The 18,245-nt window shown below is 40.9% G+C and overlaps 1 protein-coding gene across 7 annotated transcripts in view; it reads right to left on the bottom strand.

Annotated features, from left to right (window-relative positions):
* The window catches only part of LOC105478085 (neuroligin 4 X-linked), a 348,124-nt gene that overhangs the window by 299,529 nt on the left and 30,350 nt on the right, over nt 1-18,245 (bottom strand). The window contains exon 1 of one of the 7 annotated variants that reach the window (XM_011735055.3): nt 6,876-6,949. The exons of the other annotated variants lie outside the window; for them this stretch is intronic. The gene's annotated coding sequence lies outside the window, so the exon portion shown is untranslated. Of the gene's footprint in view, nt 1-6,875; nt 6,950-18,245 lie in introns of those variants that run through there. 7 annotated transcript variants of the gene reach the window in all.

Below are 18,245 nucleotides of genomic sequence, written 5' to 3'. Positions count from 1 at the left end.
CACTGCTTTCAGTTTTCTCAGTAGTCTGACCATTTGCCACCTGAAGCCCAATCTCTCAGGTCCAGCCGCTAGAGAGAGAGAGTGGTCTTCTCTCAAGACCAGACGGCAAGTGTAAAGTTATAAGGACACCACCAAAGCTAGGGTGCAACCCACTGGCAAAAAGAAGACAGAGAAGCAGGCGGCCTATTCATGACTTAATGTGGCTATGATGTGGGATGCCATAGCTTCTGTTTTTTTCATAAGCACATTTCCTTACTCCTTCTTTTCTTCTAATGATGCTGAAGACAAGGATGGTTAGCAAGCAGTGGGTGCTAAAGTTATCTTTTCAGGGCACCTAATAAACAAGTAATAAACTAATATCAAGGCAGTAAGATCTCTTCTAGTTTTTAGTACATTTACCATGTTTTGCCACAGAAAATTAAACAGATGCCTTTAATAAATCAGTTCAGTTGGAAAGGATTTAAAACAAGTAACAAGCAAGTAAAAGCTCTAAGTGAATTTCCACGTGAGAGAGCACCAACTTAAATCTTTCCTATGAAACCATACCAAAATACAAATTAAGATGAAAATGTGTCCCTATCCAAATCTCATGTTGAACTGTAATTCCCAGTGATGGAGGTGGGGCCTGGTGGGAGGAGACTGGATGATGGGGACGGAGTTCTCTTGAATGGTTTAGCATCGGCCCCTTTGGTACCGTATAGTGAAGAGTTCTCATGAGATCTGTTTGTTTGTTTTTTTTGTTTTTTTTTTTTGTTTTTTTGTTTTTTTTTTGAGACGTAGTCTTGCTCTGTGCCCCAGGCTGGAGTGCAGTGGCGCGATCTCGGCTCACTGCAAGCTCCGCCCCGCTGGGTTCACGCCATTCTCCTGCCTCAGCCTCCCGAGTAGCTGGGACTACAGGCACCCGCCACCTCGCCCGGCTAGTTTTTTGTATTTTTTTTTAGTAGAGACAGGGTTTCACCGTGTTAGCCAGGATGGTCTCGATCTCCTGACCTCGTGATCCGCCGGTCTCGGCCTCCCAAAGTGCTGGGATTACAGGCTTGAGCCACCGCGCCCGGCCGAGATCTGTTTGTTTAAAAGTGTGCAGCACCTTGCCCCTTTCTCTCTCTTCCTCCTGCTCCAGCCATGTGAGAAAGCTCGCTCCCCCTTTACCTTCTGCCAAGATTCTAAGTTCCCTGAGGACTCTACAGAAGCAAAAGCCACCATGCTTCCTGTACATCCTGCAGAACCATGAACCAATTAAACCTCTTTCCTTTATAAATTACCCAGCCTCAGGTATTTTCTTATAGCAATGCAAGAAAAAACTAATACAACATTCAACGTTCAAGTGTAATGCTGGGTATGAGAGTTGATTCTAGGTAACTAGCACTGAATGCATCTGTTCATTGTTTATAAACGTAGAAAGTAGTGGCAGAACTGTACTAAGAAAAAAATGTCTGGGAGTTGCCATAAACTCCAGTTAAGCCACTCTCCACAGGACTTTGGAAAGCCTAAAGTACTGACAGTGCTTTTTTTTTTTTTTATGTTAACTTTCATTTCTTGATGTTATTTTCAAAGTATTACCCTTTAGTATCTTCCCTGGAGCAGAGTTATATCCACAGACAAGGTTATCAGTTCATTTCCACCGCCCTGCCCTGCTTTTTTCTTTAAGTAAAGTGAAGATAAAGCATTCTTTGGGGAAAAACAATATTGCATTCGGAGGCACCAATATCTTGCTTCTCTCTCACTCTAAATGACAGCAACTCTAAGTCTCTGTGCTTAGGATGGAACTTAATTTTCAGTCTCCCTGGTATATCAGCCGCTATCAGAAATATGAGGGTAGGCCTGTGGGGAATGAGGATAGTTCAGGGCATCTGAAATTCTCTACCTCTTTTGACAAGTGTTGTGTATGGATGTAAATAGATTTTAGTGGTGGTACAAAGAACCCTCAAGTGTTTCATGACTACTTTAGTAATCTATTACACTATAATTGTACCTATGCACACAGACATTCACACCATGGAACTAACATGAATACATAGATTTAAAAGTGATAAACTAAAACGGAGTGAAACTATCTCTAAACATAGATTTAACTACTATGATTTTATGGTAATATCATTAATCTAATAAATAATTTTTGACTGTGTGTCTTAGTAGTCCTGTTTCCCACTGCTTATAAGAGAACATCTGAAACTGAGTAATTTATAAAGAAAAGGAATTTATTTCTTAAAGTTCTGGGGACTGAGCAGTCCAAGGTCAAGAGGCTGCATCTGGTGAGAAGGTTCTTGCTAATAGGTACTCTCTGCTGATTTCTGAGGTGGCCCACGTTATCACATAGCCAGAGGGCTCAGGGCTACCTCAGGTCTCTCTTCTTCTTCTTAACCAATTAATCCTTTTACACATTAATCCATTAATCCTTTATCCAATCACCTCTTAAAGGCCCACCTCTTAATACTGCCACACTGAGAATTAAGTTTCAACATATGTTTTGGAGGGGATATTCAAACCATAGCAGTGGGGCACTGCATTAGATGGAGTGGTGACTACAATAACGTAAGATATTTCCTGTATTCAGGGGAATTTTTAGTCTGGTAGAGAAGTAAGACATTTAAATTAACAAGAGAGGAAAGAGGGTTATAATGGAGGTACTCTTTTGGATACATGATTATAGAGGGGGAGCAGGTCATGGAAGGCTCCCTTGAGAAATGACCTTCAGGTGAATGCGGAATCATTAAGACATCCACTGCAGGGAGAAAAGTCAGGAAGGGAGGAAGATAGCAAGAACAGTGACACGGAGGTCTATGGCTGAACACTGCTGGTATCAAAAGGTTCTGTGTCCTTCAACATGACTGAGACACAGGGTATGTAGACAGATGTCATGAATTGGGATAGAAAAGGGAACTTAGGGCCAAATCACCCAAGACCATTTCACTGGCCATCAGTCTTTGGTCACACACTTGAAAATATTCCTAACATACCTTCCATCAAGTATACAATGTACAATCGGATTCCCAAGGGAGATGGAGCAAGGAGGAGGGAAAGAGACAAGGGAAGAAGGAAAACAAAGAGAAAAGCAGCCATCAGGGAGAAAAAAGGAAAACAAGAGTGTTGTCAAAGACGTTGAGGAAGGCATCCCAGGAAAGGTGTCAAGAGGCAGAAAGATGTTGCAGAGGCCAGATGAGATGACCCCTGACATGCATCAATCATACAATCACAGCATCCTGAGGCTGAATAATGCACTGTCCCCAAAGCTGTCCACATCTTAATCCCCAGAGTCTGTGAATATGTGACCTTTCACGGCAAAGGGACTTTGCAGATGTGATTAAGTTAAGGATGCTGAGATGAAGAGATGGTCCTGGGTTAGCTGGGCGAGCCCAGTGGCATGACAAGGGCACTTATAAGAGGGAGGCAGGAGGGTCGGAGTCAGAGAGGGAGATGTGCCTGCCGCAACAGCTAAGGAATGCGGGTAGCCTCCAGGGGGAAAAAGACAAGGAGATAGATTCTGACACATCGATTGTAGCTCCACCAGGTCCATTTCAGAAAGTGGCCTCCAGAACCATGTTTATTAATGGGTGTTCTTCAAACCATTGTTTGTGATTATGTGTTACAGCTGAGAACATGAACATGTTGGGGAAGGAGTGGAAAATAAGGAAAAACAAATGTGACTGCTCCTTCTGGAATCCTAGTTAAGAAGTATACAGCAGGGATGAAACACGGCTGCTAGAAAGTGTCCATTAGATGTGAACGACTGCATTTCCAAATATAGAAGACATCAGAAAGAAATCAATTGAAACAATTCTCTATAAGCATCTAGAGGAAAACATTTGTAGAAAAAAAGCATATACTATTAGAGCTGGAGTTTGCTTTCTAAGCCTTGAAAAGCCAAATCATTTTGAAATTTCTTTCCAAAGCAGTTTAACCTTTTAAACACCAAGAAAAGAAATACTGGACGGGCGTTGTGGCTCACGCCTGTAATCCCAACACTTTGGGAGGCTGAGGTGGGCAGATCATGAGATCAGGAGATCGAGACCATCCTGGCTAACACGGTGAAACCCCGTCTCTACTAAAAATACAAAAATTAGCCAGGCGTGTTGGTGGGCGCCTGTAGTCCCAGCTACTTGGGAGGCTGTGGCAGGAAATATGCATGAACCTGGGAGGCAGAGCTTACAGTGAGCCAAGATCACGCCACTGCACTCCAGCCTGGGTGACAGAGCAAGACTCTGTCTCAAAAAAAAAAAAAAAAAAAAGGAAAGAAAGAAAAAAGAAAAATAAATACTGCAATTTCTTCCTGAGACATAAGATCAATGAACTGATCTTCAACTACACAAAAACAAGATGGCATTGCTGTTGAAGATCACGTCAAAGGTCCACTTGCTTTGAAGGATAATTAGATTAAATAGAATGTTTCCTAAAATCAGTAATGTTCTGGTTGGATAGTCAAGGAATCCCAACTCATGTGCTACTATTTTATCTCTTTTAATTATTTTCTCAGATGGTTAATGCCACATTATTTCAGAGAGTTGTTCTAAGACTTAACCATAGAAATGGTGATGATTTTAAAAACATCTGAAAACACTGAGCGTTAGCAAAATGTGCCCAGTATTCCAGTTGTACTTTAAGTAAAATGTTTAAACTATAACCTAATATTTCAAATATAAAATAGTAAGTGACAATTATTCACTCTCAGTTAATTAACTGATTTTTAAGCAAGTATCTGACTTAAACATTGAAAAAATACAACCCATGATATCTTATCAAAAGAATTAAATTAGTTGAGATTTTTAACTAATTATTATAAAAGACTAAATGGAAATAGTAGTAATAAACGCTATCAAAAAACTACCTTTTATGAACTTTAAAATCTGTAGCTGGCAAATACTCCATTTTACAGTTTACCTTGATTAGAACCTTCAACTTTTGAAAGGTAAGAAATTAGTGAAGACACATATCACTGGACATAGTGTGCTGTTCTTTTCGTTTACCTGATGCCATTTGCTTATTACTGTGCCAGATTTTAATGGTTAACTTCTTCCCAGAACAGCATAATTTGAACAATCCAATCAATTGCCATTAAAAGGACAAGTGAAAGACTAAACATTCCCCAAGGAAGGTTTAAATTTTCCAAGTAATCGAGAAGAAACTACAGCAGCTAAAACAGTAGTCCATTTAGAAGACTTAATTACAGATAAGTCAATGCTAAACAACTTATATTTTTCTGTGCATATATATGAGATCAGAACAAATGCGGGGGGGGAAATCTCTTATACTCAACATTCAATTGCTTCCAAGTTGCTATCTCCTATTAAAAAAAAAAAAAATCCATAAGACATCGCACTGGTTTTCTTCTCCACCCAGGTTTGCAAAACTCAAGAAGGAAAATGATACCTACTCATCCCCTGGTGAAAACAGAATGCTTCCTTTACCAAAACATGACTAACATAGCCCAGAACCCAAAATAACTTAGTCTTCCCATCCAATGTTAAAGCACCACAGGTTTTCCACAGAACGTGAAGGAACTCCACTCAAGAAGTTGGTGGGCTTTGGACCAATACACAGGAGAGCATAGGCAAAGAACAGCACCTTCTGAGAGCTGGACAAAACCAGCATTGCCCTGGGGCACTGCCTGCTCTTCTTAGCTGAGGGGATGGGCAAAAGGTTAGGGAACCCATTTGGACTGCTCAGCCAGGACTTAGACCTTAAGGTTACTGGTTTCCAGCGAGGGCTTGTTTCACTTCCCCTGAAACTGCTGAGTTGAGAACACTGGCCTGCATCCAACACATATAAAGCATCTTCTACGTGGCCTGCACTGTGATACATACTTGGCAGCATGACATTTCCTTATCTATATTTTAAACTGTAGACAAAGAGGAACAGCACAAAAGTTCATGGACAGGAAAGAGTGACCACTGTTCCAGGCCTTTGCACTGACCACAATTTACATGGATCATGTTACCTTCTACCTTGCTTTAGTCCTAACTGCTATTTCCCCATCACCCCATGTCACACTTAAATCGACCAAGACTTAGAAACACAATTGAAAATCATGTTTTCAGCAGGCACTGTGGAAATGGAAGTATAAAAGATATATTAAGAGAACGTTTTTCAGCAAAAGATCCTTAATCATCTGTGTCTAAAATATATTTAGTTAATATTTACTACAGGTCCACAGCATGCCAGGTGTGGCAGAGAACAACATGCCAGAGAAAGAGAAAACAACTCCATTCCCCATTGATATTAATTATCCACTCCAAGGAAGCATACTGAGTCAGAATTACTTCTCTCAAAAATTCCCACGAAAAATAGAATCCAGGAACTCCCTGGTTTTAACTGTACAAAATGCACTTCATTAAAAAGTTTAGTGAAGCGGAATAAAAATCGCAATAATTGTTTGTACTTAATCAAGCGTTCCCTTCTTCTAGATCATGAAACAAATGGATTGGAGTGTGAAAAAAACAGTCAAGATGTTTCTCCAAGATCAATCTGTGCAATAATGAACCTTAGCCCTAAGAGAGATCAACCAGCAACCAGAATCCATCACTTGAGCAGCTAGAGGCCACCAATGAAAACCCATGTGAGCCAGCTGCAGCTTCTTGTGTTGTTGAAGGCCACTGAATCTTTCCCTGGTGCACATAAATTTTACATGTAAAATTCAAGGGTGTTCCCATGCCCCATTCATCCATACACCCCAGATGACAGGCTTTAAACCCGCTCTGTGTTTAAGAGTTGTAGTGCGTGCATTCATAGAATTCCTAATACAAACGTATATGGACAAATATATGCATCAGAAACCACCACTTAATGAAAATGTTCCTTAAAAATCATATTAAAAGTCTTTGTTTTCGTCTTGACATTTTAACACTGCAAAAATACAGATACAAGACATAAAACTTACTCACCGATTGTGTCATTGCGGATTCAGAATTGATGGTTTTTAATAAAAGCAGTTAACATATTAATAATTACTGTAAATTTGCCATCTAATTAAATCTTAGAAAAATCATGTTAACTGTATATCACCTTCATCAGTATCTTGTCTCTATAAAAATATATGAAAATCTGTTTTCTCTACAAATTTAAAGGAAATATCAACTCTAACTCCACCTTCTTTAGTCAGAGTGGCTTAAAAATTTCTTTTCAAATTTCTTAGTATAGAAAAATAATGTTTGCTATTCAAAGCCAGTAACCAAAGAAATAAGAATGGGGAAAAGAACGGCTTTCCGAACTATTTCAAAGGTTTGCTGCATTAAATACGTATTTGAGCGTATTCAAGCTAAAACTAACATAACTTTCAGCCCTGAAAGACTTCAGTCATTCTGTAGCGGTTCATCGTTGAAAGGAAGAAAATATATTCACACACCAATCAACGTACTAACGCACAGTAAATGCGCGCACGCGTACGTACACGCACGCGTACGTACACGCACGCGTACGTACACGCACGCGTACGTACACGCACGCGTACGTACACGCACGCGTACGTACACGCACGCGCCAGGAGGCACGCACGCGCCAGGAGGCACGCACGCGCCAGGAGGCACGCACGCGCCAGGAGGCACGCACGCGCCAGGAGGCACGCACGCGCCAGGAGGCACGCACGCGCCAGGAGGCACGCACGCGCCAGGAGGCACGCACGCGCCAGGAGGCACGCACGCGCCAGGAGGCACGCACAGATTTCCGCACCCGATGCCCTACGCATCGCCGGATGTGACGTCCCGCGTGGAGCCCCCACAGGCAGGAAATGCCGTTAGAAGAAGGTGGGCGAAGGTTCGCGGCGAAGTCTCCACTGAAGGAGCTTCTGAGAAATGCTGAGTTAAAACAGTCCTCGCCAAGGCCTTCTTTCCCTTCTTTCCTGTACTAAGCATTAGTCTTCCTACCCTCAGAGGCCAGTATGTCAGTGCCCACGGGAATCCTATCGCTCCACTATGTCCCTCTTTTTCTCTAGCAGATGTCATGGACCCACCTTGTAGGATTTTGGAGGGAATGGTCCCTGGTGAAAGAGGAATCAGGAAATTAGTTTAGCAGAATGGGGAAACTGGGAAACTGTTGCCTCAGCATGAAAAGGTAATTGACATAAAATAATCTTTTACTCGAGGCAAAACAAACACAGGTGAGCTTTGGTTACATTTTTAAAAAATTAAGTCGGGGAAATTTTTGAATAAACAACAAAATATATTTATTTCTATTTGATCAATAACCTACAACGCCCTTCCCACTTCTTAATTTAGCAAATATTTATTAGTTTACTGCTATGGGACAGGCACTCTTGTGGCTAACAGAGAAAGAAAAGTTAACAAGAACCAGCACCCATCTCCTGGTATTTCCATGTATCCACTATAGTTTACATAAAAGGATTAGATATTGAAGTTTTGATAATTGTACACTTTTTTAAATGCCCATCAAGTACTAATTTTAAAAGCTAAATATTAAACTTTATTTTCCCCATGTCTGCACAACTCGGTTCATCTCTTTTGATTTCCGAGCAGACAAAATACCCTGATTAACTCCTACATACACCAAAGCTAGATAGAGGAGAAATCTTTTTTGGCAATTACTCTTCAATTGATGAGCTTTCATCCCACTTTCTAAGTGGAAGGAGCATATCATAGAGATTGAGCGTGTATTTCAATCACAATTAACCCCATTGTCTGCCTTTGAAATCACCTTCAAGAATCATAGGTGTCTTTGTAATAACATTCAAATACTGTCCTTTTATTTCCCAGTCGTTGATTCCCTAACATCTGAAGGTTATACTGTAGTTGCTGCACCACACCGATTTGCATAACTACTCTAAGTCCTTTGAAATCACAAAATGTTTAATGTAAGATTCATTTGGGTAATATATGTTCAGAACTTAGTATCAACAATCTCAATGTTCGAACTTACAGGCCCCTAGAATTACCCTGATCATCAGAATCTTCAACATACTCACAAATTCAGTTCCATATAATACTGACTTTCCAATTTCCTAGTTCACCCCTTCATCCCTTGACTTAAAAATTATGTTTTCAGGAATGCCATGAAAGGAATTTTTCGTGATCATCAGTTTTGAATTGGACTAAGTCATACTGGCAATAAAATAAATTCTAACATAAGATCACTAAGACTATCCAGACTATCATGAAAATCCATTGCAAAGAATTTTTCTTAACAGGGATTACAAAACCAGAAAGTGTTCAGTCAATTGTATATAGAAAAGTTGAATGAACTGGCCTAAATTGAAATTTTCAAGTATTAAATAAGCTTCACGAATTATTTGTACTTCTGAGCTAGCTGTGGTTCTTAATTTACATTCACACATTCTTCATAGTGAAAAGGAATGAATGCATGTCTCTGCAGTCTTTAAACATACCAAAAACCTAGTAATTGCAAACAACTAATTAGCAGCAGACCTGGATTACAGCATAGATGTCCTCACTATCAGGCTTGTGGGTGTTTCCATGAAATCCTGTACCCCTCCTCAAGTACAACCGACGTCACTGAAGAGTCATGATACCTTCAGTTCTTACTGAGAATTTTAAGAATACTGGGAAAGGAAAAACCCTTTGTCACTTGTTTTTCATCCAGCCAACTGATTCTTGGTGTACAATGTAGGAAATTCCAACCTAGGATCACCATTCAGCAAAGACCCCTCCAAATTATCAGGAAAACGCACTCCAAAGCATTCCCCCTTAAGAGAAAATGCAGCCACCAATTAAGCAAAAGCAGTAGCTGACTCTTGCAGAGACATGCTGATAATGCCCAGTGGTTTCAAATGTAGATTGAACCTAAATGCATATGGTAAAACAATAAAAAAAAGTCCTAGGTTCAGAAGTTCTCATTTCTTTCTCATGATTGTGCACTTTATATAATGTTACCTTTGGGTTTCATAAAGTGAGTCTATCATATTATAAGCTTTGAGTCGTCTATAGCTCTGAGCCTGATGCCAGACCTGTTACTACTGCTTCTCCTTGGAACTAGGACGTCTGATTATATTAAACTGAATGTTCTTTGCACTGCAGCTACTGAAATGATTACAACCAAAACTGCATTGGGTTCCTGTTCCAAAGGCTGTAGGTGTGAGAGAGAAGACAAATATTTCTCAGACTTCAGGCCTTGATTATTTATTAAGACTCGTCCAGGTTGAAAAAAAAAGAAAATGGAAAAAAGAAGAAAGTTGAATGATTCAGGAGCCAACCATAATGTATCATTATTGATTATTTAGCTGTATATGCTGATGAAAAATGATGTGTACCTTTATTCGTTTTACCTTTGATAAGACAAATAAATCTATACTAGATAAAAATAGCAAACAGCTGATCAATCATTTTTCCAAATATGATTTTCTTCCAATTTGTATGTTAAGGATCAAATGGGGGAGGTGGGACAGTATTAATCTTTCTTTATAAATTACAAATTATCTTTGAAAAACAAAAGCTGGTATTTGTTTATGGCAGGAAATATGGAGAGATGTTTAAAAATCAACTTTCTTTGGAAACAAGAGTTCCATAAAGGACATGACCTTGACAATCTTCTAGAATTAAGGAAAAATACTGAAGTTTTATTCTATAAAGAGAAAACCATGGATAGGAAAATTATCTGGCAATCATTAAACAGATACTCAAATGGCCTTTGTGGTCTAAATTTTGACAAAAGTTTGGAAGCTACAACATCAAATTAATAAGAAAATTTGTCAGTAACCAATATTTAAGCAATCAAATTGTAAAGACTTCAGATTTGCAGCTGAACCATGAAAAGACACAGCCATTTACTTGAAATGTATGAAAGCATCAGATGAACCTTTCTAAAATTTGAATTTGTGGGGAAGGGTCCAGATTTTCAATTGTGAAGTATCTCCACTAACATGGCCTCACAGCTGTATATCACAAAAGTATTCTACCCATATCTTTTCCTTGGGCTCTGCTCTATTTCTAATGTCCAGACAGTGAGAAAGATCTCATGGTCTGAGTGTCCCCTCTGCCTGTACTAGTAGCACCTGTCTGATATTTTGAACCCCCCCACTCTGCAGGGGCTACAAACAAAAAGGGTAAAATGAGATGTGGGGGTCATTCAGATGGCCCAAGATGGACTTTTTGATCATTGCAAATGTTTACTCTAGAAGAAAATGGACTTCTAGTGAGCAGTGCAGCCAAGGGTGAATTTCTGAGAGGTTTACATACAGTGAGTCAGAGAGCTGACCTTCATTTGTGTTTTTCTACTTTATGAGATGTACCCCAAACTGTGGCCATGAGGAGGAACAGACAATTATTTAAAAATCCTAAATTTCCAAGCATGTCACATTGGACACTCCAAATGAGCTAGAAACCACTGCTTTCTACTTTTGTTTGTTTCAATTTTTTTTTTAAAGTAAACAATTTTCACCACCAAAGTAATCCGAAAGCACTGCTAGACTTGGTTTAACCAGGCTGAAAAAATGCATCAATGAAATAAGTCAGTAGAGGTTAATGATTACTAATAATTATTTTTTCAAAATTATTCATCAACTCATGCAACACAGGATGGGTAGAATTTCAGTAAGGAGGGAAAGGAAATGTTGCACACAGGCAGACAGAATAGCATAAATCAAAGGCTGGAGGTAGGAAGGCACCAGGCTTGGGATTGCCTGGGTGGAGTAAGGGACTAGAAAAGAAGCTCAGATGCTCTAAAGGGCTTGATCCAAAGTGAAGTGTGTGCTGGGCACAGTGGCTCACGCCTGTAATCCCAGCACTTTTGGAGGCCAAAGCAGGTGGATCACTTGAGGTCAGGAGTTCGAGACCAGCCTGGTCAACATGGTGAAACCCTGCCTCTACCAAAAATACAAAAATTAGCTGAGTGGGCAGGGCATGGTGGCTCACACCTGTAATCTCAGCACTTTGGGAGGCAAAAGAAGGCGGATCACCTGAGGTCAGGAGTTCAAGACCAGCCTGGCCAACATGGTAAAACCTCGTCCCTACTAAAAATACAAAAACTAGCTGAACGTTGTGGTGGGTGCCTGTAATCTCAGCTACTTGGGAGGCTAAGGCAGGAGAATCACTTGAACCTGGGAGGCAGAGGTTGCAGTGAGCTGAAATTATGCCACTGCAGTATGGCCTGGATGAAAGAGTGAGACTCCATCTCAAAAAAAAAAAAAAAAAAAAAAAAAAAAAGAAGTGTGTATGTACTTCAGAAAAGCCAATTAACCAGTAAGACTGACTGATATGGCATTTTTCAGCATTCTAAAGTTTCCTCTGAATTTTCTGTTGAAGTATTTTAATTCTGGATCAGGCACTTTCAGCAATAGTGATGAGTTCCCATTCATGCTCGTACGATGGGACTCTCATCCCGTGCATCCCCTACCCCTTATCTAGAAAGTTTGGGCATTCCTTAGACATCACCAGGCACTGAGCGTTTCATAGACATTGTTTTCACCCAATATTTTTTTTTTTTTTTTGAGACAGGGTCTCGCTTTGTTGGCCAGGCTAGAGTACAGTGGAGCAATCACAGCTCACTACAGTCTCAAACTCCTGAGTTCAAGTGATCCTTCCACCTCAGCCTCCCAAGTAGCTGGGACTACAGGTGTGCATCACCATGTCTGGCTAAGTTTTAAATTTTTTGTAGAGATGAAGTCTCACTGTGTGGCCCAAGCTGGTCTCGAACTCCTGAACCCAAGTGATTCTCCCTCCTCAGCCTCCTAATGTGTTGGGATTACAGGCGTGAGCCACTGTGCCTGGCCTCAATTACTTCTTATAATGTGACAGGTTAGGTATTTTATTACCCATGTTTGACAGCAAAGAAAGAGGAAGATATTAAAAGGTAATGAATAAACTATCTACCTAAGTTCATGCTGTGGCGTGTGCTTCCATCCTGCAGCCTAAAGATCCTTCTTGGATGCCTCTTCCAACAGACACCCTGGCGTCCTGGTAGGCCCAGGGGTTACAAGGAGAGCATGCAAACAGAATGAAGGGGCCTGCGTAACAGCAGCACAGGTTCCCATAAGTGTGGCCAATGATCTGGAACTGCCCCTCCCTTGTGGATCTGTTTCCCCTTAGAAAAATCAGGCGGTGAGAATGGACCTACAGCCCACCCAGCCATGACTCACCTGGGCTGTCCTCCAGGCAGACCCCAACTCCATCACCTTCCTTCCCAATCTTGCATCTAAGCTCTGATCAGATAGGAACACTCAGGCTCAAGGAAAGATGAGGTTTTTAGGGTTACAATGAATGACAGTGAGCCTCCCAGGCAGCCCTCTGGTCTGAGCTCCAGGTTCAGGGTTTTGAACAACTGCCCGAGCCCACAGCCTGGCCACACAGTGGTTCTCCAGTCCAACGGTGCAGTCCAGAACACAGTCATTGACTGCCATGCTGGACTCGCCAGTAACTACTCCTGATACTTACCATTGCCTCGTCCTTCTGAGATGGTGCCTTTAAAAATGCCTCCCTGGAAACCTACTTGATTTTTTTTTTCCATCTCAGCACACTGTTCCCTATTTTTAAAAAAAAAAGAAAAACATACCACTCTCCATCAGTAAAAGAGATGATATTGTTTCAGAACCAATGTGACATTCCTTATGAGCTTTCTTATGGGTAGTTACAAGAACTAGCTGGTCAGGACACGAAGTAATTCTTAACTTGCTCCCTAATAAGTCAAGGAACTAGTCTAGTGGGAGCACCTACACACATGCATGGCTTCATGTGGAATCTCTATGCAACCATTTTAGCACACACATGCAAGTTGAGAATACAAAATCAATGAAGACTCCTTGAGGCCTCCAATGGGCAACTCACAATCTGGTTGGCATTAATCTGGGTGGCATTAAAGTTTTGTTGGGGATCATCAACTCAGTGTATTTTTCTATTAGATATAACTTGTTTAATAAAAGAAACCTGCAAAATGTGTGAAAAGAACCAATCAATAATTTAGAAATCACTTATTTGCAAGAACTAATCCTCAACCTGCAGAGATGTTTTGCTGTGGCAGAAGGTCAGAACAACACTGCCATTGACTCTACTGCAAGAAAACTTATCACAAAATCAGCTGGGTGTGGCGGCATGTGTCTATAGTCTCAGCGGACTCAGGAGGCTGAGATGGGAGGATCACTTGAGCCTGGGAGGTTGAGGCTGCAGTGAGCTATGATCGCACCACTGCACTCCAGCCTGGGCGACAGAGCAAGACCCTGTCTCCAAAAGATATATGTATATATTAGGTTGGTGCAAACGTAATTGCGGTTTTTGCCTTACATTCAAGGGTATAAACCGCAATTATGTTTGCATCAACTGAATAGATATATCATCTCCACTGGATCAGTTATCATCTCAGGACTGTTTGGAGTTTTTCTTGCCATCTCACCCAGAATGCTCTGTTTATAGGATAAGTCTCATGCGACACTTCTCATTTTACTTTTAAGCAAGAACCATTGATAAGTAACACCTGCAAGATATCTAACAGAGTACTACGTGGCCTTTCACACTCAGGATTTTGCATCTATAGGAAAGACGATAAGGGAAGAAGAGAAGATATCACTCAATACCCTTCTGGGCTTACTTCCATGCTTGAAAAAATATTAATACAAAGTAGATAAGGCCTTTGGGTTTCACAGCTAATGAGCCAGCACATTATTAAATTGCAGGAAGACAAGATCATATTTCAACTATGTTTTTGATTTCTCATAACACCTAGCACATTTTGTTATTAATAGGTGTTATCAGAAATATTGTTGATGAAACTGTATTTGTAAAAATGACTTTATATTTAACAACAATCATAATTACATTCATCTTCACTGACCCTTCTACAGCCAAGGGCAGGAGTTATTATGACATCTTATTTTACATTGGGAAAAAATTGATATCCATGTGTTAAGTAACGCAGCTCACTGAAGCAGGGAGTAAGACCTATCTTGACTCCAAAGACCATGCATTTTTTCAAAATATCAAGCTACCTCTTCATCCAAACAATTCTAATAATAGTAATAATAATAGTTTTTTTTATTTTATTTTTATTTTACTTTAAGTTCCAGGATACATGTCCAGAATGTGCAGGTTGCTTACATAGGTAAACGTGTGCCATGGTGGTTTGCTGCACCTATCAACCCATCACCTAGGTATTAAGCTCCACGTGCATTAGCTGTTTGTCCAAATAGTAAGTTATAATAGCTAATATGTACATAGTAGGTCAGCAACTAACTTGCTGAATTCTTTACATATACTAACTCTTAATTGTCTCCAAAAACATATAAGGTATATGTGAGCTTTATCCCCATTAGTTGAGAACACTAATGCAGGGACATATTAGCTAACTTGCCCAACACCACAGAGCTGTAAAAGTGGAGGCAGAACTCAAGCTGCATTGTTTGGCTTTCACTCACCATGGGACAATGGCTCGGTGGGGGATCGAGACCATCATTTTTCTCCCACATCCCGCAATCTCCGCACTGTGGGGATCTATAGCTGAAACAGTTTTCATCAGTGACAAAAATTACCAGTGGAAAAAAAAATGAAGTTTTGTGATTTTAGCGCCAAAGACAGTCCCATAATGCATGAGTGTGCATATAGTAAATGCTCAATTAATATTAGCTCTTGAAATTGTATTATTAAGACTGTGAAATTGCCTATATATTTATTTTCCTTGATCATACCTTTGTTCACACCCACCAATCAGTGTTAAATTTACAGTTATCAAGTTAATGATGTATGTGTATTTCAGAAAATTTTTACAATAATTAGTGTGCACTGTATCTGACTGGCTGTACTTTTTGTGATAGAGTAAAAATTATTATTATTATTTTACTTATTTATTTACTTTGGAGACAGACCTTGCTGTTTTACCCAGGCTAGAATACAATGGCACGATCATAGCTAGCTGTAATCTCAAATTCTTAGGCTCAAGTGATCCCGCTGCCTCAGCCTCCCAAGTACCTGGGACTACAGGTGGATGTGTCTAAACCTGGCTAATTTTTAAAATAATCTTTATAGAGATAGGATGCCACTGTGTTGCCTAGGCTGGTCTCAAACTCTGGGCTCGAGCATTTCTTCTGTATTAGCCTACCGGAGTGCTGAGATTAATAATAGCCATGAGCCACTGCCCCCAGCCTATTATTATTATATTAGATTTGAGGTTTTATTTGTTTCTTGGTTTGCTTGGTTTTGTTTACAGGTTTGTTTAGATACACAAGTGAGGCGGTGAAACTAATTGTATCTGTGTGTGCGTCCCCTATTTTCAAATGTGATATTGCTAAAATCTGATGGAACAAAATATTCCCATTGAAAGTGTTTCGCCAGGTGCGGTGGCTCATGCCTGTAATCTCAGCATTTTGGGAGGCCGAGGCAGGTGGATCACAAGGTCAGGAGATCGAGACCATACTGGCTAAAATGGTGAAACCCCGTCTCTACTGAAAAATACAAAAAATTAGCCGGGCGTGGTGGCGGACGCCTGTAGTCCCAGCTGCTCTGGAGGCTGAGGCAGGAGAATGGCGTGAACCCGGGAGGCGGAGCTTGCAGTGAGCAGAGATGGTGCCACTGTACTCCAGCCTGGGCGACAGAGCGAGACTCTGTCTCAAAAACAAAAACAAACAAACAAAAAAAGCGTTTCATGTGTAGTCATCTACCTAGTGAGTCTCCCTGAAAAGAACTCTGTTCATCCATCCTAGTTCTGCCTAGGAGGAGTAGGAGGAGTGTGTTCACAGTTGCTGCCCTCGGTGTCAAGAATGTTTCCATGCATCCTGCAGGCCTCAGTCACTACCGCTCCTCTTATGGGTCCCTGGTCACTATCCTCCATGCAGACTCAACTCTCTTTCCTGCAGTCCATGGTTATGTATTTCCTAACGAGGTTTGCCTCTTCATAAAGGAAAACCCTTCCTGGGGGTACTCACAACACAGCGTTCTTCCTGGCTTCTCTTTTGTTGGTGGTGGAAATCCCAAGGATTGAGGAGGGAGAGAAAGGCTGGGGCTTTTTATCACTGCCATAGGTGATGCCATTTGGGTGCAAGGCAGAATGCAGACCGTTAACACTCTCTGTTCAAACAATCACTTCAGGTCGGGCTCGGTGGCTCACGCCTGTAATCCCAGCACTTTGGGAGGCCGAGGGGGGTCAGATGACCTGAGGTCAGGAGTTCGAGACCAGCCTGATCAACAGGGAGAAACCCCGTCTCTACTAAAAATACAAAAATTAGCCGGGCGTGGTGGTGCACGCCTGTAATCCCAGCTACTTGGGAGGCTGAGGCAGGAGAATCACTTGAACCCAGGAGGTGGAGGCTGTGGTTAGCCGAGATCAGGCCATTGCCCTCCAGCCTGGGCAACAACAGCGAAACTCCGTCCTAAAAAAAATATAATAATAATAATAATAATCACTTCTTCATGTTTCCCCTTGGTTCTCAGTGACGTGATTCACTCTCGCAAAAGTTATTTCATTTATTTAGAGCTCAGTTATAAGCCATTGTCATGTAGCTGATACAGTATTTCAAAGGTTAAAGAATAAATTATCTAGATTAAAATTCTTCTGGGCTTTACTCCAGAATTTGGACAAGATAACCTATTACAGAAGGCCACAAGACAGAACGAGATCCTATATCAAAAAAATGCAATTTCATATTAATATTAAGATGATCAGCCATTTGTACTCAAATTTATCTGTTGCCTAGACTGGAGTGCAATGGTGCAACCTTGGATCACTGCAGCCTCAACCTCCTCAGCTCAAGCAATCCTCCCACCTCAGCCTCCTGAATAGCTGGGACTACAGGCATGCACCACCATGCTCAACTTTTTTTTTTTTTTTTTTTTGTATTTTTTATAGAGACGGAGTCTCACTATGTTGCCCCAGTTGCTCTTGAACTCCTGGAAGCAAGCGATTGGCTCCTGCTGGGCCTCCCAAAGTGCTGGGATTACAGGCATGAGCCAATGTGCCTGGCTAGAATTGCATTTTATAATCTAAGTTGTCATATAAAAACTACAACCTATGGTATTCATATCATTTGTAATAATTTACATTCTACTTAATAAATAAGTTTTTGATCACTATCTAAAAGCATCTTTTAAAAACACTAATTATATGGGGGGATAGATTTTCTCGATAGTCAACATGAATTAAAGCAGAAAGGTGCTAATTAAACTAACAGTTATGGGACCGGGCATGGTGGCTCATGCCTGTAATCCTAGCACTTTGGGAGGCTGAAGAGGGAGGATTCCTTCAGCTCAGGAGTTTAAGACCAGCCTGGGCAACATGACAAAACTCTGTCTCTACAAAAAATACAAAAATTAGCCAGGTGTGGTGGTGCACGCCTGTAGTCCCAGCTACTCCGGAGGCTAAGGTGGGAGGAT

The sequence above is a fragment of the Macaca nemestrina genome, chromosome X (genome assembly GCF_043159975.1).
Source record: "Macaca nemestrina isolate mMacNem1 chromosome X, mMacNem.hap1, whole genome shotgun sequence".
Taxonomy (NCBI): domain Eukaryota; kingdom Metazoa; phylum Chordata; class Mammalia; order Primates; family Cercopithecidae; genus Macaca; species Macaca nemestrina.
The sequence above is the reverse complement of the archived record's forward strand: the minus strand, read 5'-3'. Positions and strand labels throughout refer to the sequence as shown.